The 26,801-nt window shown below is 44.1% G+C and overlaps 1 protein-coding gene across 11 annotated transcripts in view; it reads left to right on the forward strand.

The window, feature by feature from the left end:
• Positions 1-8,957: 8,957 nt before the first annotated feature.
• Positions 8,958-26,801, forward strand: part of Apbb2 (amyloid beta precursor protein binding family B member 2) — a 326,509-nt gene continuing 308,665 nt past the window's right edge. For 5 of the 11 annotated variants that reach the window (XM_074042384.1, XM_074042387.1, XM_074042386.1 and 2 more), the window contains exon 1: positions 11,261-11,444. The gene's annotated coding sequence lies outside the window, so the exon portion shown is untranslated. Of the gene's footprint in view, positions 9,082-11,258; positions 11,445-26,801 lie in introns of those variants that run through there. The other 6 variants (XM_074042378.1, XM_074042383.1, XM_074042393.1 and 3 more) reach the window with 3 other exon arrangements.

Below are 26,801 nucleotides of genomic sequence, written 5' to 3' on the forward strand. Positions count from 1 at the left end.
TTGTACTGTACCCTCTTACTCACTTCTAGTACTCCATGACTATTGCTAGAGCATGATGGGAGAAAACAGGTTGTGTTTTTATCATGTTTACTATTGCTGTAACTTGGATTTGAAATTTTTATAGTTCTAAGTAAGAGTGAGAGTTATTGCTTGCACAGTCATTGACTTGGAAATTATTTTCATGAAAAACTATCTCATTTGATTAAGATAAAGACAGAAAATTCAAGCTCAGGGAAGTCATTTGTCTTCTAAGAACAGCATTTCAGAGTCAAAGGAATTAGAGGTGGGAAAATCATTAGACCTAATCTACTGGCTTGTCAGAAAGGACTGCGCTCTCCAAAATATACCCTAGTCTTTCGTCCAGGTTAGCTTTAAACGTCTCAAGGGATGGAGCACTCATTACGTCTCTTTGAAGCCTTTCTCTTTATCTAATTGAACTTACCAAGATTCACTTTTTCTAATATCTAACCTCTATGCTAAGTATTAATTCTGTACTACTTTTAATCACACTTCTTTTTTCTATCCTAATTTATTTTTCTTCTCAAATTAAGTTTTTATGCTCTCAATTATTTGGAAGAAGCTAGCTTTCATTAAACTGACGTTTACTTATTATAATGATCCCTTAAAAACCAAAGACAGCTGGGTATGGTGGTACATACCTGTAATCCCAGCTGTCAGGAGGCTGAGGCAAGAGAATTGTGGGTTAGAGGCCAGCCTGTGTTACACTGTGAGACTCAGTATCTTTTTTTTTCCCCCCTCCATTTTCTCTTTTTGCAGACCTGGTAATGAGGCACTTTCAAGTGGCAGAGATTTAGCAGGAATAACTAGAGAAAGGAGGCTCCTTGTTTGGTCAAGGAGACTACCAAGTCCTTTGCAATTAACATATTTCGTGTCTCTCTGTGGTACGAGTAAAGCATTTTTCCCTTGTACATGATTTCCAGTTCTTTTTCCAGTTCCTTTCTCTCAGTATTCTCCATCTCGGAACCTCCCTTCCTATTTAATTATTTTCGAATGAATTTAAAACTGAGTGTTTTCCAATTCCATTTACAATAGCCTCAAAAAAAACCAAATACCTAGGTGTAAACCTAACAAAAGATGTGAAAGACCTCTACAAGGAAAACTATACACTTCTGAAGAAAGAGATTGAGGAAGACTATAGAAAGTGGAGAGATCTCCCATGCTCATGGATTGGTAGAATCAACATAGTAAAAATGTCTATACTCCCAAAAGTAATCTAAATGTTTAATGCAATTCCCATCAAAATTCCAATGACATTCATTAAAGAGATTGAAAAATCTACTGTTAAATTTACATGGAAACACAAGAGGCCACGAATAGCCAAGGCAATACTCAGTCAAAAGAACAATGCTGGAGGTATCACAATACCTGACTTCAAACTATATTACAAAGCAATAACAATAAAAACAGCATGGTACTGGCACAAAAACAGACATGAAGACCAGTGGAACATAATAGAGGACCCAGATATGAAGCCACACAACTATAACCAACTTGTCTTTGACAAAGGAGCTAAAAATATACGATGGAGAAATAGCAGCCTCTTCAACAAAAACTGCTGGGAAAACTGGTTAAAAGTCTGCAAAAAACTGAGACTAGATCCATGTATATCACCCTATACCAAGATTAACTCAAAATGGATCAAGGATCTTAATATCAGACCACAAACTCTAAAGTTGATACAGGAAAGAGTAGGAAATACTCTGGAGTTAGTAGGTATAGGTAAGAACTTTCTCAACGAAACCCCAGCAGCACAGCAACTAAGAGATAGCATAGATAAATGGGACCTCATAAAGCTAAAAAGCTTCTGTTCATCAAAAGAAGTGGTCTCTAAACTGAAGAGAACACCCACAGAGTGGGAGAAAATATTTGCCAGCTATACATCAGACAAAGGACTGATAACCAGAATATATAGGGAACTTAAAAAACTAAATTCTCCCAAAACTAATGAACCAATAAAGAAATGGGCAAGTGAACTAAACAGAACTTTCTCAAAAGAAGAAATTCAAATGGCCAAAAAACACATGAAAAAATGCTCACCATCTCTAGCAATAAAGGAAATGCAAATTAAAACCACACTAAGATTCCACCTCACCCGTTAGAATAACCATCATCAGCAACACCACCAACAACAGGTGTTGGCAAGGATGTGGGGAAAAAGGAACCCTCTTACACTGCTGGTGGGAATGTAAACTAGTACAACCACTCTGGAAAAAAATTTGGAGGCTACTTAAAAAGCTAGACATTGATCTACCATTTGATCCAGCAATACCACTCTTGGGGATATACCCAAAAGACTGTGACACAGATTACTCCAGAGGCACCTGCACACCCATGTTTATTGCAGCACTATTCTCAATAGCCAAGTTATGGAAACAGCCAAGATGCCCCAGCACTGACGAATGGATTAAGAAAATGTGGTATCTATACACAATGGAATTTTATGCAGCCATGAAGAAGAACGAAATGTTATCATTCGCTGGTAAATGGATGGAATTGGAGAACATCATTCTGAGTGAGGTTAGCCTGGCTCAAAAAAACAAAAATCGTATGTTCTCCCTCATATGTGGACATTAGATCAAGGGCAAACACAATAATGGGATTGCACTTTGAGCACATGATAAAAGCGAGAGCACACAAGGGAGGGGTGAGGATAGGTAAGACACCTAAAAAACTAGCTAGCATTTGTTGCCCTTAACGCAGAGAAACTAAAGCAGATACCTTAAAAGCAACTGAGGCCAATAGGAGAAGGGGACCAGGAACTAGAGAAAAGGTGAGATCAAAAATAATTAACCTAGAAGGTAACACACATGCACAGGAAATTAATGTGAGTCAACTCCCAGTATAGCTATCCTTATCTCAACCAGCAAAAACACTTGTTCCTTATTATTGCTTATACTCCCTCTACAACAAAATTAGAAATAAGGGCAAAGTAGTTTCTGCTGGGTATTGAGGGGGTGGGGGGTAGATGGAGGGGGCGGAGTGGGTAGTAAGGGAGGGGATGGGGGCAGGGGGGAGAAATGACCCAAGCCTTGTATGCACATATGAATAATAAAAGAAAAAAAAAACTGAGTGTTTTCTAGATTGAATGGAGTTATTTATATTGCACGCTTTGAATATGAAGGTGATAGTTTTCTTTATTCACAAGATTTAAATTCTTGCCTTTATCTGGGCAGAGGGTTAATTGTGAGACACCATGCACATTAGTACTGTGGACTCAGATTTCTGCTGTCTGATGATAAGCAAAACAAGGATTCCAGGAGGGATGACAGGGTGTCAGAGTCAGGGATGGAGATGGCCTGAGCAGAAGCACACCAATTCTTTGTAGCCAGAGCCAGTTCAGTGACATGCCATTGTTTACAGCAACAGCTCCTGGTCACTTGGGAAAGGCAGAGGCAGGCAAGGAGTGTGATGAATTTTGTTGTGTTTCTTTTATGCTCTTTTAATTGACTATCTGTAAATTCTTCTTTTTTTTTTAGCAGTGCTCTGATTTGAACTTAGGGCTTTGCACAAGTTTCTGTGGATTCTTGTATAGAACCGTTCACTACAATTATTCAGGAACCATGGAGTGTTTATGAAATATACTAAAATTTTTTTACTAGCAAAAATTTACAGAAACATTTAATTAGCTTTCATTTAATTAGCTTTCTTTCTTTCTTTCTTTAAGAGGCTGTCCTGACTTAAAAAAAAAAAAACAAAAACAAGGATTGGCATAGTGGCTCAAGTGGTATAGTGCCTGCCTAGCAAGTGTGAGGCTCTGAGTTCAAACCCCAGTACTGCAAAAAAAAAAAAAAAAAGAAAAAAAAGACAAAAAAATAACCTATGTGAGGTAATTTCCCTAGAAAAAGGATCATGCACTGCTTTTGATAAAGGTGCAACATCTTATTAAGAGCTTATACTTTGGAGTAAGTCTGCCTTACTCAAATTCTACCTCTGTCCCCTCCCTTTTTTGGGGGACACTGGGGTTTGAACGCAGGGCCTCACTAGTGCTAGGCAGGCACTCCTGCCACCTGACCCACTCCACCAGCCCTTTTTGGTGATTTTTTTTTTTTGAGTTAGGGTCTTTTGATCTGCTTGCCCAGGCTGGCTTTGAAATGTGATCCTTCTGATCTCTGCCTCCTGAGCAGCTGTGATTATAGGTGTGAGCACTGCCTGTCTGCCTCTGCCCCTTTATAGCTGTGGGACCTTTGGAAAGAGACTGAACTCCTTTGGGCGAAGTTTCCTGTAAGAGGAAATGGCAACACATTCTATTTGAGGAAAAAATGTATTATAAATTAAGACTGAATTGAATTCACATTTGTAAGTACCTAGTATAGTACCTTTAAATCTAATTTCTTTTTTTATTCCTTCATTCATCAAACAGATATTTCTTACGTTTCTTCTATGTGATGAGACTTGAAACAGGAGTCTCCAGTACAGCAACAAAGAATGAAATAACATCTAACCAATGGGTGAAGTGCTCTGGAGTGAAGAATTGCTCAGTTCTACTTGTGTGGTGGATTGGAAGAAGAATTTGGCCTTTGAAGAAAGAGTATGACTAAAAGTGGCCAAGGTGAAGGAGTAGGAGTGGGCCATGTGTGAAGCACAGAGCATGTTTTCAGGAACGTAGAATACCATGAGTGACCAAGCGTAACAGATACTTAAAATGCCTTTGCTGAAAGGTGCCAACTCCTTACTTAGCTGAAGGCAGAAGAAAAGACTGGCCTCCTTGCCTCCATGTTTGTATCTGACTTTGCTCAGAGCCAGTCACCTTATAGTCAGTCACCTTGGAATCCAACAAGGGGACTGATTGATAATATCTTTATGAGGAAGGACAGAAGGAACTGTCCCCAAGAAAAGGAACAGCAGCTCCTTCACAGGACAGACCACCAGCCAGGCTGCAGTGACTTGCTTATTCTGGCCAGATTGCTCCACTTATGTGATGACAGGGATAATAACCCTTGATAATGACCAACCAGGCCAATATTTGACCAGGACTGTTTAATAAATATTCATACCTTCATCTCCTCCCCTAATTCTTTCCCTTTTTAACCAAAAGCTCATGTCTACGCTGAAGAGCTTCCTTTGCCTCTCCCTGAGGCTGTGTCGATTGATAAACCTTTCTCTACCTTTCACGGTTGCCTATCTTCTTCTTTGGCCTGTTGGGGTGAGTGGCTGTGCCTGACCTAAGTATGGACAAAGTATTATGGGGTGGGTGAGTAGGAGCAGTAAGACCTCCTTCCGACCTTTGGCGAATCTCCCACTGTGAGAGTTTAGATTGGGAGAGGGTCCCACCTCCCAACAGGATCTGAAGGCAGCATTCCTCTGTCTCATGGGCACACACCTTGTCTCAGCCCACCAGGTACATCTTCCTGTGACCTTGAACAGTAAGTTGCAAAGATCCAGAAACAGTGCCCCAGCAAGTGGCCAGGGGACAGGTATGCTATGCCATGGTCTTGTCTGTCTGAGTCGCTGCAGTCCTCCATAGGTTGAGTTTTATTTCCCAACTTGATCTGGATGAGTTAATGAGAGTGAGATATCCTTATCCAAGAGAAATCTTGAATAATAGAGTATTTAATCTTTTTGGTTTGATATCTGTACTTCCTAAGTTTTGTCCAGTTAAGATGAAGCACTTCTGTAGCAAGACACTTTTGATTGTAAAATCAAATGTAAATATGAAATGTAAAAATTTTTATTTAAAGCATTTACCTGTGTTAGAAAAGGATCTATAGAGACAAAAGTGAAAGATGGAGAATGAGTCACAGTAGTCATAATTTTAAGGTTTATACAAGAGCCAGGAACACGGTTACGAACTCTAAGTGCATTATCTCACTTACTTTGCTTCTAGCACTAAAATGTACAGGCCTGGATTATCAGTGTTTTCAGGAAACTGATGTTGGGGCAGGTTAAGTCATTTGCCCAAAACAACCAGTGAGAGAGAGTGGGTGGCTAGGGTGTAAACACCCTAGCACAGCACCTAAACTCTTCATGCAGGGAGGAGCTGAAGGAGCTTTTACACAAGAGGTAATATCTGACCTCTGTCAGACCTTAAAGTGCAAGTGGGATTTTGCAGATGAAGAAGCTAGAAAAGTGTTAGTTCAGCCTGAGGAGGTGTGTGCAAAGGCAAACACAGGAAAGGCCATTCTTCCCTGTTCCAAGGAGGAGAATGTGCACAGGTTGCCCTAGGGTGTGAGCTTGGGGTGGGGGGAAGAGGTGGCTGAAGGGGGCCTGGTAGCAGAGGAGTTCAAATGTAGGTTGGAATGGAGGGCGGGGTTGGTCATGAGAGTAGTTAAGAGTTTATCCTTAAGCAACTGAAGTCATGAAGTAAAGGAGCATGACATCACTGGCATCTTATTCCAGAAGGATCTGGCAGCGGGGGTAAGGGAGAGAAGGGTGTGGATTGGGAGTTACTGGTGTCACCAAAGTCACTCAGCAGGATTCTGAAGTAGTGCATAAAATGCCCATGGGATGGGGACAGAGGAAGCCCCTATGTGAGAGCCAGCCTTGAGGTGGGGGCAGTGGGCTTGATGACTGACTTAATTCTGGTGTTTGAGGAGGAAGTGAGACCTGAAGATGACTGAACTTTCTAGTTTAAGAACTTGAGTAACTGGTGAAATAGGAAGGAAAGGAAGGAAGTAAATCACCTACGTGAGGCCTAGTCCTAAACACACCCATGACAACAAGATTAAGGAGTCCATTTTAAAGATAAAAAAGTGAGGTCCAGTGAGGTCACACAGCTGGTGAGAGCTGGGCTATAAAATAAGGCCTTGAGTCCAAAGCTCAGATCCTTTCCGTGATCACGTTCTACACTTGATAATAATTTTGATTTGGAAAAACAAGACTGAAGTTTGGGGGAAGGTAGCCATGGAAACACGGTCCTCCCAGGAATCGTGCAGGATGAAGAGAGATTCAAGCCTTGCACTGTCGGGATGAAGGTCCACACAGCACTGTCCTGTGTGATTTTCTGCGTGCTGAAAACGTTTCATATTTGTTCCAACAGAACAAATGGCTGAGGGGCTACTGAGCACTGCAGTGTGGCTTTGTGTGACTGAAGAAGTGAAATGTTACTTCTGATTGATTTTAATTAACTTTAAATGAGCACATATAGCTAATGATTACCATCCTGAACAGTTTATGACTAGAGGAACCAGTCAGACACGCGGCCATTGTTGGAACCAATGAGAAATCAGTAGATATTTGATCATCTTTCTCAGATCTGTTGGTAAGATTGACCCTAAGTCTGGGGACCATAATCCACTAGTTACTAGGGGTTCTTGCCTACCATGGAATACCAAGTTATTTTTACCAAATTTGACTTTAGAAGGAGAGTGAGTACATAGCATACTCCACTTTTTTTGTTTGTTTGTTTTCCCAGGCTGGCTTTGAATTTAAGATCCTCCTGCCTGAGCCTCTGAAGTGCTGGGATTATTCCACTTCCCTTCTCACGTGAGATAAAAATCACGATCATTTTCTCCGTGTTATATTTGCTCTGTAGAGTGCTAAGTATTACTTAAGAGCACAAGTACAGTTGGGCATGGTAGCATACACTTGTAATCTCATCCTCGGGAGGCTGAGAGCGGGAGGCTGAGAGAGGAGGATGAGTTCCAGACCATCCTGGGCTACAATACTGAGACCCTGTCACTCACAAATAACAAGCAAAAAAAAAGCACAAGCTCCAAGCACATTACCGAGGTTCAAATTCCAGTCCTGTCACCAGAATTTTAGTAATTTCAGACTTTCTCTGTGGGTAAAATAAGGCTACATTAGTACCTTCCTGGGAGGGTACTTATATAACCTATGTAACTTAATCTCTGACACACCTAAACACGCTAAACACGCAGTGAATGTTTGCTATTCTGTAACCAGCACGTTGCACTGAGTTTGTACTCTGCACCTCTGTGTTTTTGACATTTACTTGACTCTATTTTTGCTTATGTAGAAGGTATTCTCTCAGATCTGAAATGTCAAGAGCATTCCAAAAAGAAAAACACGTTCAAGATAAAAAGGTAGAGTTCCGAAGTTACTATTGCAGGCGTGAGTTTTGCAACTATTTTTGTATTTCCTTTTGATTTCCATATTGTTAAAGTATTTTAAATCATTACAAAAGCAAATTGTGACCTTGATATTTTGTTGTGATCATTAAAAAATTCCCTTAGCTTAACCTCAAACAGTTCATCACCACTTGATCAAATAAGACTAGAAGCTCTTAACTGTTGGCACAAAGACATTTCTTGATGTCCTTTAGTTCTGATGAATTTCATGCCACTTTGATACACTTAATGCCTAGTTTTTGGCTTTCTTAGAAATAAGTGGTTGGCTTTTGATCAAGGACAATTTAGAGACTAATGACCTCACAACAAGGTACCAGTAATAAGATCCCTTTTGTTGCCACCACCTTTGTACTTTGTAATGTGTGGATTGAAAAACAGCCTTGTAGACCAGAAGAGGTAGTACACAAACTGTAATCCCAGCACTGTCTGGAGACTGAGGCAGGAGGACTGAGTGCGAGACCAGCCTGGGTTATGCATGGAGTTCGCAAAAAAAAAAAAAACCAAAAACCAAACAAACCCCAAAAAACGAAACAAAACAGTAACAACAAAACAACAAATCAACATTGTAATAATTCTTGGGATTCCCAGGCCCCCATCAGTTTTGAGAAACCTGTTTTGGATGCCAGCTCTGCCTGCTTTGTTTGTTTTAAGGCAAAATCACTCAAGTCTCTGCGCCCCAGAAAGGGAAATGGCCTGTAAAATCTAAGGGTTGGCCAAGACTTTAGCCTAGAATGTTCTTCCCACTCAACTTCCTTGGATTTCCCCATTCTCCACCCCCAACCCTCTTTAGGAAGACCTTTGACCTTGAGGGACTAACAGACCTTTTTTTTTTTTTTTTAATGTGCTTTTCACATGCTTTTAGAATATTCTTGGAATACTTCATTTCCTTAGAAAACAATTCATGGGTGAGTCAGCACCAAGGGAAAAACCCACTCAGTAGCTATCAAAATTGCGTGAGGTGGTGAGCTGAGGAAAGTTGGGCTTTGGAAACCTACACCCTGCGGCAAGGAGACCGCAACTGCTTACGTGTGCGGTGAGTGCGGACAGCAGGTGTGGGCCGCGAGTGACGCGCGGTTTGGCAAGGCCAGGGGCCAGGGGCGAGCTCTGGCCCCGCACGCCGGGCAGGGGAGGGGCATCGCTGCCCTCTCTGGAAATAATGAAGGGGCTTTCCTCCTGCAGCCGCAGGCCGATCACCAGGGGCCGTCTCGACGTCACTATTCAGGCCATCTAGGGATTCTGCTGCTCCGGGAGGTGACTTCTCGATTCCTGCGGCGGGTCCCTGGGGATGCAGGAGGCCACCTCTGCCTCGGACGAAAGCCGGTGGCGAGGCGTCCTGGGACCTCGGCTGCGGGGCGCGGTGGCGCCGTGCCTGTTTCCGGAAGGCTGATTGCATCAGGTGTGGAGCCCGGAGCCTCCTGGGCCCAACCTGGCAGCCACTGCGCCTGCGCGCGCTGCCCCGCCCCACCCCGCCCCGCCCGCCGCTGCCGCGAACTCCATCGCGGGTTTTCCTCCAGGTCCGGAGGAGATCGAGCCCGGAGGGGCGGGCGCTGCTCACTGCCCCGGGACCGTGGAGGGAATGGGGTGGCGGGGCGGAGGGAATGGGGCTGTGATGAAAGACGACCAGTCGGGAAGCTTGTCGGTCTCTGCTACTGGCGGGCGGGAGGGTTGGGCTGATGTCCTCTTCTCCCTGGGTTTCAAGGACAGACCAGAACCAGGAGGCTTTCCTTGCGCAGGCTGTTTGCCCAAGTGGCTAAACTGTGGCCCCCGATCGTCCACGGTCCGCAGGCTCGTTAGGCCCACGTTAGGGTGCAGAGAGAGCCCCAAGAGTGAGCGCTGTCATGGATTTATGGGTTGTTGGTTGCGATACTGTTTCTCTGTATCATGATGGTTGGCCCCCAGCTGGGTCTGAGGGAAAGAATTGTCCGACGCAGAAGCGGAACTCCTCTTCCTCAGGAAAAGCCCCCACGTCCTGGCAGCCCCACTCCGAGTCTGAATCAGGATGAGCACCTGCATATCTCCCTCCCAGCATGTGCCGTGTTTGAGTGACTATTGATGGACATGTGTCATCCCTCAAGGACGAAACGCCATGAAGGCAGGGGCCCGGGCATTTGAATTCCTTCCTGTCCTCCAGGCCTAGTAAAGACCTCAGTAGACTCATGAGGTAGGAAGCAAGGAAGTAACGCCCACTTGCACTGCAAAGATGCACACAGCGACAAGGAAAGATGGGGTCTTTATTTGAGAAAGGGTGCATTTGCAGGCTGGGAGAAGAGGCCATCACCTCATAGGATTAATGTACTCTTAGGATTCTTTTTCTAAAGGAGGTGGTCTGCTGAGATGTCCCCGTGAGTCCTCAAGGCCTGTCCTCAGACCATCCACAGCCACAGCGGCACCACCAGGGAATTTGGTACTTACGCAGATGCCTGCTTCCCGCCACAAGCCTACCCATTCGGGCCATGTGGCCCAGCAGGCCGCCTGGGTGAGCCTGACTTGGGCTCCAGTTTCACCACCATTGCACCCAAGGGTGCTTTGGGGATGTCATTCTCAGTGCCCAGGGCACAGCACTGTTTTCCACTTACTGAGTGTCCAACTTGCATCAGGGTCTTGCTTGCCGTCTTATAAATGGAATTGCAGATAATACATTGGGCGCAGAATGGAAATGACGCTTTTCCTTGTTGCAGGTGTCTTTCTGCCCTGGCATCATTTTGTTGTGATTTTTGGATGGAGGAATGGTGTGTTGTGTGTGTGCCTGGGAGTGGGTGGGGTTTGCGGATAAGGAGGCAGAAGGAAAGAAAGAAAAGGTCTGATCTAACTTTCAGGAGCCTGGATGGTTGTGGGCAGTTCTTGTCTCTAATCTGGAGACAGTTTCCCCATTATAAGGGGACGCAGAAGTGTGGGAGAACAGATAAGCCAGACATCTGGCTACCCAATGGCCTTTTGGTGCAGACAGACCCTGGGCCCCATCCAAGGGCTGCACCGGGACCCACACCCAGCCTTTGGGTCTCGCCCTTTGTCACCGATGGCCTCCCTGCGGTTGTCCCTGGACCTGCGGGGCGCGGGACTGCGGCGAGTAACGCAGCCTCTGCCTGCAGGGGTCGCCCTGGGAGCGCGGCCCGCCCCCTTCCGCGAGGCCCCGCCTTTGGCCCCGCCTCGCTCGGCGCGGCCCCCGCCCGGCCCGGCCCCTCCAACCGCTCCGCCGCGCAGCCGCCGCCAAAGCCTGGAGAGCCGGAATCTGGTCGGCGCCGCTCCCTGCGCGGGACTCTCCGCGCGGACTGGGCATGCTCAGTCGCCGGAGCCGTGCTGCTCTCAAGTAGGAAGCTCGTGCGAGGCACCCGCAGCTGATCCCGGCGCTCTGGGGAGGGGACACTGGAGCCGAGGCGAGCGCCGCGCGCACCGCTGGTGAGCCCTGTTTTCCTCCTGTCCTTTGCCCGGCACTCGGGGGCGGCCCGGGAGCTCTGGGAGAGACCCGGGCAGTGGGAGCGGCCAGTGGCTGGCTGCGCGTCCATCCTCCTTTGCCCCTGCCGCGTCCCCCGCGGCTGCTCCTCTCTTCTCGGCTCCAGGGCTTCGCGGTCACCACCGCCGCCAGCCAAGCCGCAGCCACAGCTGCAGCAGCTGCCGCCGCATCTGCAGCAGGCGCCCGCTGCGGAGTCCCGTGCGCCCTGGCGCCCGCGCTGCAGGGCCGGGGCACGGCGACTGCGGGCTCACTCCTTGACTTGCATCCCTCCTGCCTCCCGACGCCCTCGTTCCCTCCGCCTGCCGGGGCTCGGCAGGGCCTGGGGCGAGGACGCAGGGTCGGAGGGGTGCGACCGGGTGGGGACTGCGTGTGGGGGGAGTGAGGGTGGCGCGGGCGGCCGAGAGCGCACACCCCCTTGCCCTGGCACCGGCCTCCGCTGTGCGGCGGGGCTTTGCTTCCCCGCGGCAGCGCGCGCCTGCTGGGGACTTGGACACCGCGCTCGCTCTCTGGGGGCTCAGGGGATCCGCTGCTTGGAGAGAAAAAGGGGGGAAAGTTCGTCCCCTCGACTCTGGAAGGCACACAGAGCCTTTTGACTAGAAAATGGCTGTGCGGAGGGGCCCGAATCAGGGAAGCTGGCCCTGGGTTCCGACAGCCCCTCTGCTGCCCGTGGGGCCAGATGAGAGGTTGAACGCCAGTAATGACATTTGTGCGTCGAAAACATAGCTGGCCGGAGGGAGTGATGCGGAGTCCCATAGAAAACAATGAAAGGTGGTCTCACGTCGGTGAAGAGGGCTAGAGCAAGAGGTCAGGGGCAAAGGGCCGAGGGGGCGTGGGACCTGAATTTAAAAAAAATTGGAGGAAACAGATTGAGAGTCAGGACCGTTTTGTAGTCAAGTTGTGCGCAGTTTCAGAGCCACAATTTTTTTTTTTGACTGATTGAGTGTCGAGAGCTGAAATTGAGAGAATTAGGTCAGTGTCGGAAGCTTGGTTAGAACTGGGCTCTTAGAGGGGACAGTTTTCAGAAGTCCTCAGTCACTGGCTTTATTTTGTGCCGGATGACTTAAGTAAAATAACTAATGATCATCATAAAATGATATCAGCAGTGGCATTTGAATTCCAAGAAATGAGGAAACTTTGTGAGGCTGGCATTATTTGGTTATTTGTTTTCATATTTCAATGATTTAAGAACAAAGGGCTGCATGTGAATTTGCTCTTTTTAAATCTTCACTTTTTCCGTGTCATATATTTATATCACAGATTTTGTCCTCAAATGGCCATGCTAGAATATCTGAACCTGTGTGGTTGGCTTTTCAGAACCCTCAAAGCAGACAGAACCCTCCAAGAGGGACTTCTTCGCAAATTTAGGTAGCAGACTGACTGCTTCGTTTTCCATTTGTAGCTTAAAAACAGATTGTTTAGCAGTTGTTTATCAGAATTTGCAGAGCCCTAGAAATGGCATCATTTTGAAAGGATGGCATTTGTCATGAGGATGGGGACCCTGGGGGGGAATGCTGAGAGAACATAGGTGGCAGTAATGCACAATGGATGTACTTGATATGCAAGATTTCTATTGCCGTTCTTTTGTTACTGATGTAGATGACTCCATAAAGTGCTCAAAAACTGGGAATGTCACATGTCTTTAGGTATTTGCTCAGAGCTCTTGAGAGAGGACTCTTAGGTTGAGACCTATGTAGGGAAGGTGCTTATATCTTATAGTTTTATCTGCCCTTCAAATAGATACTTGAAATATATAATTCACAGTTAAGGAGGCAGCAGGATTCCACTTTCTAAAACTTTTATAAAGTGGTGGTTGAAAAGCTTGAGGAGCTAAAATGTAACAGAGTAGGTAGCATTGTACCCTTAGCCCCATAACATGAATGCTGACTTAACATTCTTTGGGAAAAGACCATTAAGTATTAAAATAATTCACATGTGAAAACGTGGTATTTAAAAACTGTTACTTTTTATGTCATTTTTCAACTTTTGATGACTTTTCTTCCCACCAGAGAAACCATAGCAAACAAACATTGAGTTCTTTTTCTGTTACAGCAAGAATACGTGAAAGCCTTGCCATAAGAGTAGAATAGTGTTCTGTTGATTTCCTTGACTACTGTGTCTCTAAATTTATCTTTTAAGAAAAATGGAATTTTATGTCTCTGTACTCTTTTCAGTTAAACTTTATAAATAAATAATACCTTTTGATATACCATCTTCAGTTTTCCAAGGGTGTATATAAAGTATAGTAAATAATTATGTGGGTGATACTTTTTTGGAAGGAATCCAAATTACTGGGTTAAGTAAACTAGCATTTATTCAATGGTAATTATGGTCAAGACTGATATTAAACTCTTTACATATATTGTTTTATGTCATCAGCATCTTTACATAAAATGTCACCTGCCCAAGAAAGCCTCTCTGAGGGGTGGGCGCTCTTCTTGCCATAGTGATTTCACTTTAAAGTTTTATTTCATAGAAGAATATTTTCAGCGGGTTCCGTTATTACTCACCAAGCATTCACTTATGAAACATCTTTGATTTGTTATTTAGGATGGATTTGATTAGAACTGCATGTGTTCAAAATGACTTGAATGCTTTTAAGAAGCTTCCATCCATATTCTAAAACTGTTTTGTGTGCATTTATTTTCAGCAGTGTTGTGGTACTAGCAAATGACATTAAACGTAAGGAGGATAAACCCAAATTACGCATTGTAATTTTGAAATGTTATTAGTGCATATTTTCCATGTTGATAGGTGTTGATATCTTTCCACAGAAATGGTTTGTCAGATGTGATGGGCTACAAGGATTTGGTGGGCTTTGGTAGAAAGATTACCAACCATGGACTCCAAGGGCTTGCTCTTGGGTCGTTCTCCTTGGTTACTTCACTGTGTGACTGTGGAGAAGTCAGTTCACTTCCTTAGGCCTCAGTTTCCCTATCTGTAAAGTGAGAGAGTTGAAGTAGAATGCAGCCTCTGAGCATCTGTTGGGTTCTTCTTGTCCTAATCCACAGGTCTGTGATGCAGCTACTGGGGGAGAGAGGACTTCATTCAGAGCATTAGGTGAAGCTGATTTTGTGTTCCTCTAATCCTGGGCTGTTACTCCTTTGTCCAGTACCCTTCATTTTCTGGTCACTTCCTACCTCTTTTTGAGGTGTCATTTGCTATAAAATGGTTGTCATAAAATGAACTCTGTGTTTTCCTGCCAGTCTAGGTAGGAGATAAGATAGTGATTAGATTTGAGTAAAGTATATTAGATGTTTGAAACTTTACTAGACGTTCTGCTCTTTTTATAGCAGCTTCCACAGGGAGACTTTTGGGCTCGTGTATAATTAAAGAAGGCTCTGAGGTCTGCAGAGTAGAGCATCCTATGTAAGGGCTGCTGGGCCACCCTTGTGAAGCTTTGGCCAGTCTTCCTCATGTCTCGCTTTTGTCTTCTACCCTTGATTAGAAGTGCAGCCCTTGGGCTCAGAAATATGAGTATGATTAGCAGTGTCATTTAGTGCGAGCACATCATTGTGCTGGGTGGGTGGCTTGGTTGGCTGCTGCAGTAGCAGGAGTAAGGATTGATGGGATAGGTCTACCTGGTGTCATCAGCAGGATCATGCTTTGTTGTTTTTTTCCCCCTTTCTGGCAAGCTATGATGATGAGACAGAGACCAAAGGAAACAAATCCCATTTGGTGTTTTTAGTGTACATTGCTTTCAGGGTACTTATAAAACTCAGCTCCATTAACCTATAGGTGAGGCAGGTGAGGAGTAGCCAGAGTTGTTACATCACTTAAATAATCACCAATAAGTGGACAGTGACCATAGTGCCTTCAACTCCTGTTAGGAGTGGGGCGGTACCCTGAGGCACTGGGGAGAGGAAGTCAAGCCATCACTACTTGGCCACCTGTGGCTTGGAGCTAGGGAGCCTGGATCAGTTGAAGGCATTGGCGGTCTTTCTGCATTATCTATTTTCATAATGTTTGGATTTTCCCCAGTCTTCTGTAATGAATGTGCATTACTTTTATCAGGAAACAATTCCAATTGTGATTTATTGGTATATAAAATGTACAGATTCAAGCTGGGCACTGGTGCTCACACCTGTAGTACTAGCTACTTAGGAGGTTGAGATCAGGAGGATTATGGTTTGAGGCCAATCTGGGCAAAAAGTTCATGAGACTCCATCTCAATGGGAAAAAGCTAGGGGTGGTGGTATATACCTGCCATCCCAGCTATGGTGGGAAGCATAAATAGGAGGATTGAGATCCAGGACATCTTTGAGAAAAACTGAGACCTTATCTTTTTTGGAGGTGTGACACAAGCAGTAGAGTACCAAATCCCAGTACCTCTCTCTTCTCCCCAACTGTCCCCCCCAAAAAACGAAGATTTGTGAGACAAAGAAAGAGAGAGAACATTGGAAAAAAAATGAATCGTAAGGAAATAAGCACTGCAAGTTTTCTTTACTGTTTGTTAATGAGTTGACAATGGTTATAAAAATAAAGATGACCATTCAGCCCTTTGCCTCTTGTGGAAATGTTGCAGAATTCTGTCTGCTGAAGTTTCTAGCTCTGTTGGCAAATATGCTTGCGGAATGTATGGAGTGGGAGGAGGTATGGCTTTATTTTTAGTTGACTAAAATACGCAGAGTTTTGGAAGTGAGCTAGAAGGAGAGGTGTGCACTCCAGAGGATGAGGTTGGAGGGAGTTTGCAGAGTTCTGGAGAGGAAAGAGAACACCATTCATTGCTGAAGAAGGAAGGCTTAGGATTGCCTGGTAGTATGGGATGTGGCATTTCCAAAATCACTGCCTTATTAACCAGGTTTTAATTTCTACACATGGTAAAAGTGACTGTCTAGTATGTGTAAAGCACAGCGCTAGCCCCAAGGGTCATTGTCTGTTGGGGAAGTTTTCCCTATCCTTTCCACAGTGCTAATGATGACTGTATAGTAAATATTTCATTGTTGTTCAAACAACAAGATGGGTCCTTTTCTCTGAGATTATACCCTTGTGATTTTGGGATAAAATTCTTTTATGAAGTGATGGGAATATTTTCATTTGGCAGCTTAATGGTCTGTGAAATTGGTAAGTCTGGGAATGTAGGCCTGAAATGGAGAGAGCCCTGCCCTTGGGATTGAGTTAGTAATGGAGGCCAGGCCAAAGTGTGAGCTTGTGGGTGGGCTGCTGAGGCCCCTGGGCCTTCCAGGAATGTAGAGTCACCCAACGCCCCAGGATCTGTGAAGGAGCTAATTTTGAAAGCACCCTGGGAACCAGTGCATATTTTTGAATTATAGCCCAGGAATGACAAGAAAATGCCAAGATGAAAGATGGGGGGCTGTGAGAGCAGAAGGGGCTGGTGGTTGAAATGGGAACTCGGCAGGCAGGCCTGGAGATGTATCTTGGCACTTGTTTCTTTGCATGCAGACCACTTTCTGCCAAAACAACATGCTTTAGCAGTTTGCAGTCTATGTTCTAGGAATTGCTGCTGGAGTCAAGGATGCAGAACCAAGAATTGTGTAATATCTTTGCAGTACCATGCTATCCAGGGTGAGTCTAGAATGGCTAGAGGAAGCATAAGAAGAATTTGCTCATGGAGCTACTGTTTTTCACTTTTAATTTAGGTTGCTACTGGGGGAGCAGGGGGAGAGTAAAAAAAACCCCAAAAGCTAACATTATTTCTGAGTTTTGAATAGCAGTCTAAGAGAATAGTGTATTTTCAGATAACACTTTAAAAGTCTGTGCTTAGTCATGTCTGTATCTCACCGAATGCAGTGATGATAATGTTATTGTAGAGCTCTTGCTTTGTGCTGGGAGCTTTGAAGCTATTGTGCTGTTCATTCTTACCAAACTCTGTGGTATTGTTCCTATTTTAGAGATAAGAAAACTGAGGTCCTTTTTACTAAAGGCTACACAGTGAACAATCGCACTTGTCCTGGATCTTATCCTGGAAACCCATGGGTTGCCAGGCTACTGACTGACTGAAGAGCTAACACATATTAATTATGGACCAACTGTGTGCCTAGTGCTACACAGGAAACAGTTCACTTAGTCCTGTGGGATACTGTCCTTTTATTTCCCGTTTTACTAGTGAGGAAACTGTGGCTTAGAAAAGTTAAAAGAACTTGCCCAGGCCCTAAACAAAGCCCATGTTATGTTCTTTTCACCACTCTGTGAATCCTTGTAAGTTCAGCAGTTTGTCCATTTTCACAGTGGACGGGTAGCCTGCTTCTGCCTGCTTATTTAGTTGTGGAGCTATTTCTTCTGCATCGTGGCCCCAGTGTGCATTTTTCATCTGAACATAAATTGAATAATAGGATCCAAATGTAATTTCCACATGTCTGAAACTAAGGGTCATTCTGTTGAATCTTTCTGGGCAGACTCCAGTCTAGAATGCCTTTTACAAGAAAGAGGAATCTGATTTGTTGTCAGGTGTCAGTCACGAGGTAGTATTGGGGGGGCAGAGGCTCTTGATGAAGATTTCAGGACCTCTCCAGTAGCTTGAGACTTCTGGCTGCTAGAGAAGGGAGACAGGACCCCAGCACACCTCCTGATGGTGCCTCTCCCTGGGAGCCTCCTGCTTGTTCTTTACTGCTAGGTTTGTTTTTACCTTCTGATCCTCATTTGTTTTTTCCAGTAGGCATTTGTTAATTCTTTCCTGGGTAAATGGATACAATTAAATTTATGCACATGACTGAGGCATAATGGGAACTGACTCAGAGGAAGCATCCATCCAGCCTCAGATTCTTCCAGTCATCCTTCCCGAGAGCCAAGTTTTCTATGTGCCTTTTCCAACTCATTAGTAAAGACAGGCATTCACTTGGTGGCACCCAGAAATCGCAGCTTCATATGTTCATTCCTTTATGCAGCAAATGTTTATTGAGTACATAGTTTGTGCCAAGCACTGTGCCAAGTTCAGGAAGACAGAGAGGATGTGCCAGAACATTGGTGACCAGGAGCTGAAGTGGAGGCAGGAGTGGAGGAGAAGGAAGCTGCCTTCATTGCAGGAGTGAGAGGCCCTCCTGGGACAGGAGCTGTGCAAGTGACTCGTAATGTAAAATCCCCACCACAGAGTCCCTTCAACCACTTCCTTTCCCATCTTTCCTTGACTCAGTGGAACTCTTGGAGCCTGTTTCTTCTACCCACACTTAAGAGGTGCTACTCCTCTATGTAATTAGGGATTTAGCCTTTCAAGTCCTATAGAACTAGTTCTCAGAGGGGGTACTTTTGCCTTCAAGGGCACATTTTGTCATGACTGTGAAGGGAGAACCACTGGCATCTGCAGGTAGAGGCTAAGAATTGCTGTTGTGTTTCTCTGGTTCCTTGTTGTCTACTGGTTTTGTTTTCTGCTGTTCCCAACTCTCAGTTCCATGGCTTGCAATAGCTTTGCCTTTCATCTGTTTTTTTTCCCAGGGTCCCAAATTTATGCCATTTCTGAGCCTTCCCCTAGAGGGCTGAGAATTGTATTTATGATTTTCCTTAGTTCTTTCTATTTTGGGAATGGTGAGAAAATGAGAAGAAGGTCAGGGGAGAAGTTGCATTACTTCCTGGTTGTCACAGCTCCCTCCTCTATGAAATTTAGGATCAAGAAGCAGGTGGTAGTGCCTGCTTGAAATTCTTCCCTCTGCACCCACTGGCCCCGCCCCCAAGTTAAGTGCCTACTATTTCCAAAATACCTTGTAATTGGGTCACAACAGTATATGCCAGAAGTCATTTCTAAAAATCAAAGGAAAGACACAGACTTGGATCAGCATCAATTGAAACGTCTCCATCCTTGAGGCTTTGAAGAGTTATTACAAAACCAAAATTAGGCAAAGTCGTCATCTCAGTTAGGTGGCAGTGTCTCTGTGGCCTAGAACTGTGTTTTATTTTCACTTGTAAAAGTGCTCAAACCATGGACCTTTCTAGCTTTCCATGGGTGATGAGTTTTTGTGGCACTCACTCAACAGATTAAATTTATTGTTCAATTTTTATAACATAATTGACTTGGGAAGAGTTTCATTCAGTATTTTGAATGGGATCAACAGCCTAGAGAGACATTAAGAAGTTTAGTTCTTTTTTAAAAAAAAATCTAATTAATTTCCCTACAACATGGTCATCCCTCCCCTGAATGAGAGCAGTGGCCTCACCGTGGCCTCCCAGCCGTAGGGTTCCATTCATTCAGTTTGGCTTCCCAGTGACTGGGCTCCGTTCCAAATGTGGCACATGGAAACTGACCAGGATGGTCAACTGTCTGCCTGCTCGGAGCTAAGAGTGGATTGCAGTACAATATGATGGGTGTTATTGGAAGCACTGAGTGCTTCCCAGACCAGCACCTACCACTGGTTGAGTGTGGGGTGAATCCAGTGATGATCTGGAATCTTCTGCACCCCTTCAGGGCTTCTTGCTGCCTTTGGGGTGCAGTACCGACTCCTTGGCGCCACACCTGATACCCGTAGTGATCGGCTATGATCACTACGTATCATGTCCTAGGCTTTGCCCATCTGTACCAGGATTTCTCTGGCTTTTATCTTCTGCTTCCCTTGCCTGTGACTATCCTGATTTGTCTTGTTTTTTATCTACCTGACTTCCAGTCCCCCTCCAGGAAGTAGCTTAACCATTGCCCTCCTCTCTTTGTCAGAATCACCCAAGGGCTTGAAAACACACACCTGCTGGGTCCCAGCCCAGAGTTTCTAATTCCCTAGGTCTGTGGTGAGGCCTGATGAAAATTTGCATTTGTAATAATCTCCCAGGCGAGGCTGATACTGCTGTTCTGGGGACCACACTTGGAAGGCCACTGTGTATGTGATTACATAGGATAGGGCCACTGTCCTTCTCCTTGCTGCCACTGTGAGTTCCTCATGCCTCACACACATCACTGTCTTCATGCCACACTCACTTCCATGGCTTCTCTTCCAGCCCAAGCGTCTTCATCTTTGTCTTCCCTGTGTTTGGAAATTCTTGGTGCTCAGTATACATTTGTTGAAGAAGGAATATAAGAATGAAAAACAGTTTCATTGTTGGAAGCTTTACTAAATACACCCGGAACATTTTCAGCATCTTTATTTCCTTAAGAATTTATCCCTACTATGACAATATAGGTTCACCTTGTGATGTTAATGAGGTCAGTATGAGTTCACATACAGGTCAGTTAGCTTTGCGGTTTGGACTCCAAATTCTAGAAAGGTCTGGGGGAGAACTCACTTTAAGCCCATTTTTATTTCCTGGATGACCCAAAACTGTGTACTTTTCAGGTAGTGGCTCACATGACCAAGTCTGTGTAGGAAGGAAGTATGTCCAAAGGAAGTGCAGATGTCATTTTATCTAGGGACCATAGCGTGAGTGGTGTTCTCCCCCTCCCCCCCACCCCATACTGGGGTTTGAACTCAGGGCTTCATGATTGTTAGGCAGGTACTCTACATTTACACCTCCAGCTTGAGCATGGTCTTTTTATTTGAATAAAACAATCCATGTTGAAATGAAATCAAGTTGTATTAAACTGAGATTATGAAATCAGATATTTAACCATTTCTTCAGGCCAGAGGAAGGGCTACTCGAATATTTCATTCACTTATTCATTCTGCAAATGTTTAGTGAGCACTTATTCTGTTGCCAGTAGGCCATGGGGATGGAGAAATTAGGAAACTGTTCTGCCCTCTTGGTGGGAGATGTTATAAGATAGACTGAGGGGTGATGTACTGCATAGTGCCTAGGAGCTCTTTAGATAGGTGGTCTGAGTGGGTAACTGTTGTGCTGTGTCCTGAGTGGCCGGAAGTGATGGCCATGTTAAGATCTTAACCTGGAGAGGAGCGATTTCAGGCCAGGAGAGTGGTTCATAGGCTCCTGTCTTCACGGAGCCCTATGGCTTCTGCAGTCTTGTGACTGGATTGATGTCACCTTATTCTTGTGCCTGCTCTCCAGGTCTCAGCTCTGACCTTGCTTCCCTGACTTCTAAACCAATGCTTCCTGAAGTATGTTCAGTGGAGCCTGAGTGATTGGAACTGTACTAGGAAGAACGATTTCTGCGATCAAGTTCAGAAAACTGCATCTTTACCCCATGGCTTCTTCAAGAACTCCTCTTGAGAAGAAACTTGTTTAGCTTCATTTGAGCATTGGACCGTAAATCCAGTGTGCACAGTATCCTCTGAACAGTGGTGCACATTTAGACCACAGGCCCCAAAGGTCTTGTCTTGTGCACACCTAGCAAAATGCTTCACATGACACAGCCTGAACTCTCCTCTCTGCCTTCCCCTCCCTTTCAGTGACTTTCAGATCCTTTAGAGAGCTGTAGACCTGTTGGTTTCTCATGTTGGTGGTTTTCTTCAGGCCTTGTGCTCATTCGATTAGTCTGAGTGACTTGTGTTCAGAACTCTTGTGCTGCATCTGGGAAGATCTGACTCTAAAACCATGTGGGTCTTAAGGTGTGTCAGCACTTGCTTTTGCCTTAGTTAACAGGTAGTGCTTTTCACCTTGAATTGTTTAGATTAAAACTTCCTTCCCTTTTATTTGGGGTATACAGACGTTGTTCTGGATGTCAGCTGATCCCAAGTGGAAAGTAAGGAAAGAGGAGTTTTGGAAGTCACTAAGGGTGAGCATTAGGTTTGAGAGAGATGAGCTGAGGGTCAGAATCCCACACTGGGCTTTTGCTGATGTTTTGGTTTCTCTTTCTGTCTCTTTTTTGTGATGCTGGGGATTGAACCCAGGGCCTCATATATGCTAGGTAGGTGCTCTACCACTGAGCTATACCTCAGCCCTGATGTTTTGGAATCTACTCCCCACTTTATAGTGTTGGCTTTTGGATTTACTTTCAGTTGAGGGATGTTTAGTTTTGGTCCTTCCTGAAGTCAGAGCAGGTGTATGAGGCCTGCCTTTTTGAAGAGATTTATTCTTTGATATTTTTATGGCTCTTATTTAACATAGAAAAGAAAGAAAGAAAGGAGAGGTAAGATGGCTGAAAATTTTCAATTGTGAGAGAGTCCAGATGAGTCTTTTTAAAAGAACATTTGTTAAGGTAGAATAGTTGAGAGAGAGCTGAACTCAGTGGTACACATCTGTAATCACGTCTACTTTCAGGAGGCATGGATAGAAGGATTGTGGTCCAAGGCCAGGTTGGGCAAAACCACTAGACTCTAAACAACAACCTAAAAGCAAAAGGGCCGTGGGCGTGATGATTTCCAGAAAGATGCAGTAGAACTTGACTGAGAAAGTGTTGTAAGGAGCTAGAGACAGCCCACAGGGTGGGAACCAGGCCTGGAAGGACCTGGAGGTTCCTTCTATTTCTGGGAACTGAGGCTTTAAATATGGCGTGGGTGGTGCTTTGGGGTCCTGCTGGTTGAGATGCTCTGTTCTCAGGGCATTTGTGCTTCCTAAAGAGGCAGGAAATCTGGCGTGAACAATGACGTGAAGAGACAGGAAATCTGGCGTGGACCGGGTCTCTGTGTCCCAAAACTCCAAGGGAAAAACCTCTTGCCTTCAAATTAAAATGTATCCCCATGATTCAGACAGAAAATAGATGAGCAATGGCGCGACAAAATTAACACTCACTGCTCGCTTCATGAGCCTTAGCAATTGGGTCAGTGTCATTTTCTAAAAATGCCTTTTCCCCCTAGGACTGGATGTTATTTCCACTAAAATAAATAAAGGAAGTCTTGCATTCCATCGACTTATGTATTATTGTCCCGTGATCAGAGTCATCTCCTGCTGACTTGAGTTTTATTTCAGTTTAAATCATTTTTCTTTTCCAGGACTTAAAGCCTGCTGTTATTTTACAAGCTACAAGTAGAAATAAGAAACAATAAATTGTGGCATTTCATTGAATTTTTATCTTTTTTTTTCCCCTGTTGGTTCTGAGAACGTATACATTGCAAAAAAAAAAAAAACCTAATAATAAATAATAACAATAACAGTAATAATGCCCTTAGAAGAATGTTGATTTATGGTGTTAACCTTCATTTCCTATAAAGAAAACAGGATTTTCATTAGATGACGTGGTGCTGTTTTATGTTGAGAGAGATAATAGTGGGATGGATGGGTGTATTAGAGTTTATATAAATCTCAGCTTACCACTTATTTTAATATGAACATTTGGGAAGGTGTTGTCTTCCTTTTGTGCACCAGCTCTGAAACAATCCCCTGCTGTCTTGCCAAAAAGAGTCCTTCTATCAGAGTGAAACTCAAGGCAGTTTAACTTCCTTGTACGATAGGAGAGAGTGGCAGAGTGCAAAGTTTTCTTTAAAGCACCTTTAGTTTTTTCTTAATGTTGATTTTGAAAGTTAATTTTTAAGGTGCTTGGTGATAATGTTGTTTTAATAGATAGTTATGTTGAAGAGTGTGATGAGAGGTTACCTGTGAAAATTACAATGTGATGTAATTGTGAACAGTTTGTCTGCATAAAGCCAAAGATCAGGAGAAAATGGATAGAAAAGAAATAGGGCAATCCCTTGGTGGAATTGTGGGTGATTTTGTTGGCTTCCTTTCCCTTCTTCCTTCCGAAGTTTCTTTAGTGATTTCATTATATATAATTAATTTGGTTGTTTTCGGCAGTAGCCAAGAGTTAGGGACAGGGGAAATGGGGAGTTATTGTTTAAGGTGTATAGGGCTCCAGTTGGAGAACACAAATTTGGAAGATGAGCGGTGGTGACATTGTACAACAATGAGAATATACTCGATGCCATAGAATCGTACATTTAAAAATGGGTGATGTAAGCCAGGCACCAGTGACTGATTCTTGTAATCCTAGCTACTTGAGAAGCTGAGATAGGGAGGATTGAAGTTCGAGACTAACCCTGGTAAACAGTTCAACAGACTCCATCTCCAAAAATAACCAGAGCAAAATGGACTGGAGGTATGTCTCCAGTGGTAGAGCACCTGCTTTGCAAGTGTGAAGCCCTGAGTTCAAACCCTGATTCCACCGAAAAAACAAAAAGAAAGGGTCAAAACAGTTAAAAATGCTAGGAAAAACAAATTTTCCCTGGACTGAAGCTCCCGGGAGCAAGATCTAATCTCAGGGAAGTCTGCTAGTGGGTCTGCAGTTCCGAAGGTGGGAGAGGTCAGGCGCCATTCAGGGACCGAGTCCCTGTCTTCTCAAAGGCTTCCTTTTGCATGGCACCAACACTCATCCAGACTGGTTTGAAATTGTGAGTTGGGTATGACCTCAATGGGCATATATTTGGTTGTGTGTAGTACTGACTTCTGCTTGGAAAAGAATTAATTTGGTAAAATGAACCTTCACTGAGATGTTTAAAACTGTGACACTTTTCCCATTTACTTTGTTGGGTGCCTCCTTAAAACCAAGTGACTAGGAGTCTTTACCTTTCATCCTTGTTCTAAAGAGACACACAGACATCCAGGGTTCAATTCAGCCTTCCTCTGGGATGGGCAGATGTCCTGGGTGTCCTAGTGTGGGTGGCTTTTCTCCTTGAGCTGATTTCTCCACATGTAAACTATCAGTAGGGATCACTATGCACGGGGAGTACCATGTGCAGGGAGCATTACCAGGCTATGCTGATGGAGCTTGTGATAGTAGTGATCAGGACATTAGTTACTATCTTGATTCGAATGGCTGAAATGGTCATTAGGCTGAGCAGGCCTTTTTTTTTTTGAATCTAAAATAAAATTTATTTTTCAAATTTTTACTTCCTCTGAAAGATATCTCATTGTGCAAAGCAAAATCTGAAACACCATGTTTTGCATTTACAATACATAGTAATGTAAGCTACACAGCATGTGAAGATGAAACTGGAGTTTTTCTCAGTCCAATAGAAGACAAAAGAGAAGCAGGGAAAAGAAACCAAGCTAAGTGGGACAAATGTAGAGCAGCCATTATTCAAGATGGCGGTGTCAGTTAAACCACATCAATAGACTCTGTGGTGGGGAAGGGAGTTATTGACCAGCTACTCAATTCTAAATACAAGGAAGAAATAGTGCCAATGTCATACAACTGCTTTCAGTGTCTGATACCAACACTTCCCTGATACCAAATGGTATGCTTTTTATTTTTTTAATTTTATTTTTCTTTTATTATTCATGTGTGCATACAAGGCTTAGGTCATTTCTCCCCCCTGCCCCCACCCCCTCCCTTACCACCCACTCCACCCCCTCCCTCTCCCCCTACCCCCTCAATACCCAGCAGAAACTATTTTGCCCTTATTTTTAATTTTGTTGTAGAGAGAGTATAAGCCATAATAGGAAGGAACAAGGGTTTTTGCTGGTTGAGATAAGGATAGCTATACAGGGCATTGACTCACATTGATTTCCTGTGCGTGGGTGTTACCTTCTGGGTTAATTCTTTTTGATCTCACCTTTTCTCTAGTTCCTGGTCCCCTTCTCCTATTGGTCTCAGTTGCTTTTAAGCTATCTGCTTTAGTTTCTCTGCGTTAAGGGCAACAAATGCTAGCTAATTTTTTAGGTGTCTTACCTATCCTCTCCCCTCCCTTGTGTGCTCTCGCTTTTATCACGTGCTCAAAGTCCAATACCCTTGTTGTGTTTGCCCTTGATCTAATGTCCATACATGAGGGAGAACATATGATTTTTGGTCTTTTGGGCCAGGCTAACCTCACTCAGAATGATGTTCTCCAATTCCATCCATTTACCAGCGAATGATAACATTTCGTTCTTCTTCATGGCTGCATAAAATTCTTTTGTGTATAGATACCACATTTTCTTAATCCATTCGTCAGTGCTGGGGCATCTTGGCTGTTTCCATAACTTGGCTATTGTGAATAGTGCTGCAATAAACATGGGTGTGCAGGTGCCTCTGGAGTAACCTGTGTCACAGTCTTTTGGGTATATCCCCAAGAATGGTATTGCTGGATCAAATGGTAGATCAATGTCTAGCTTTTTAAGTAGCCTCCAAATTTTTTTCCAGAGTGGTTGTACTAGTTTACATTCCCACCAACAGTGTAAGAGGGTTCCTTTTTCCCCACATCCTTGCCAACACCTGTTGTTGGTGGTGTTGCTAATGATGGCTATTCTAACAGGGGTGAGGTGGAATCTTAGCGTGGTTTTAATTTGCATTTCCTTTATTGCTAGAGATGGTGAGCATTTTTTCATGTGTTTTTTGGCCATTTGAATTTCTTCTTTTGAGAAAGTTCTGTTTAGTTCACTTGCCCATTTCTTTATTGGTTCATTAGTTTTGGGAGAATTTAGTTTTTTAAGTTCCCTATATATTCTGGTTATCAGTCCTTTGTCTGATGTATAGCCGGCAAATATTTTCTCCCACTCTGTGGGTGTTCTCTTCAGTTTAGAGACCATTTCTTTTGATGAACAGAAGCTTTTTAGCTTTATGAGGTCCCTTTTATCTATGCTATCTCTTAGTTGCTGTGCTGCTGGGGTTCCATTGAGAAAGTTCT

Source organism: Castor canadensis, chromosome 9 (assembly GCF_047511655.1).
Source record: "Castor canadensis chromosome 9, mCasCan1.hap1v2, whole genome shotgun sequence".
NCBI classification, from domain to species: domain Eukaryota; kingdom Metazoa; phylum Chordata; class Mammalia; order Rodentia; family Castoridae; genus Castor; species Castor canadensis.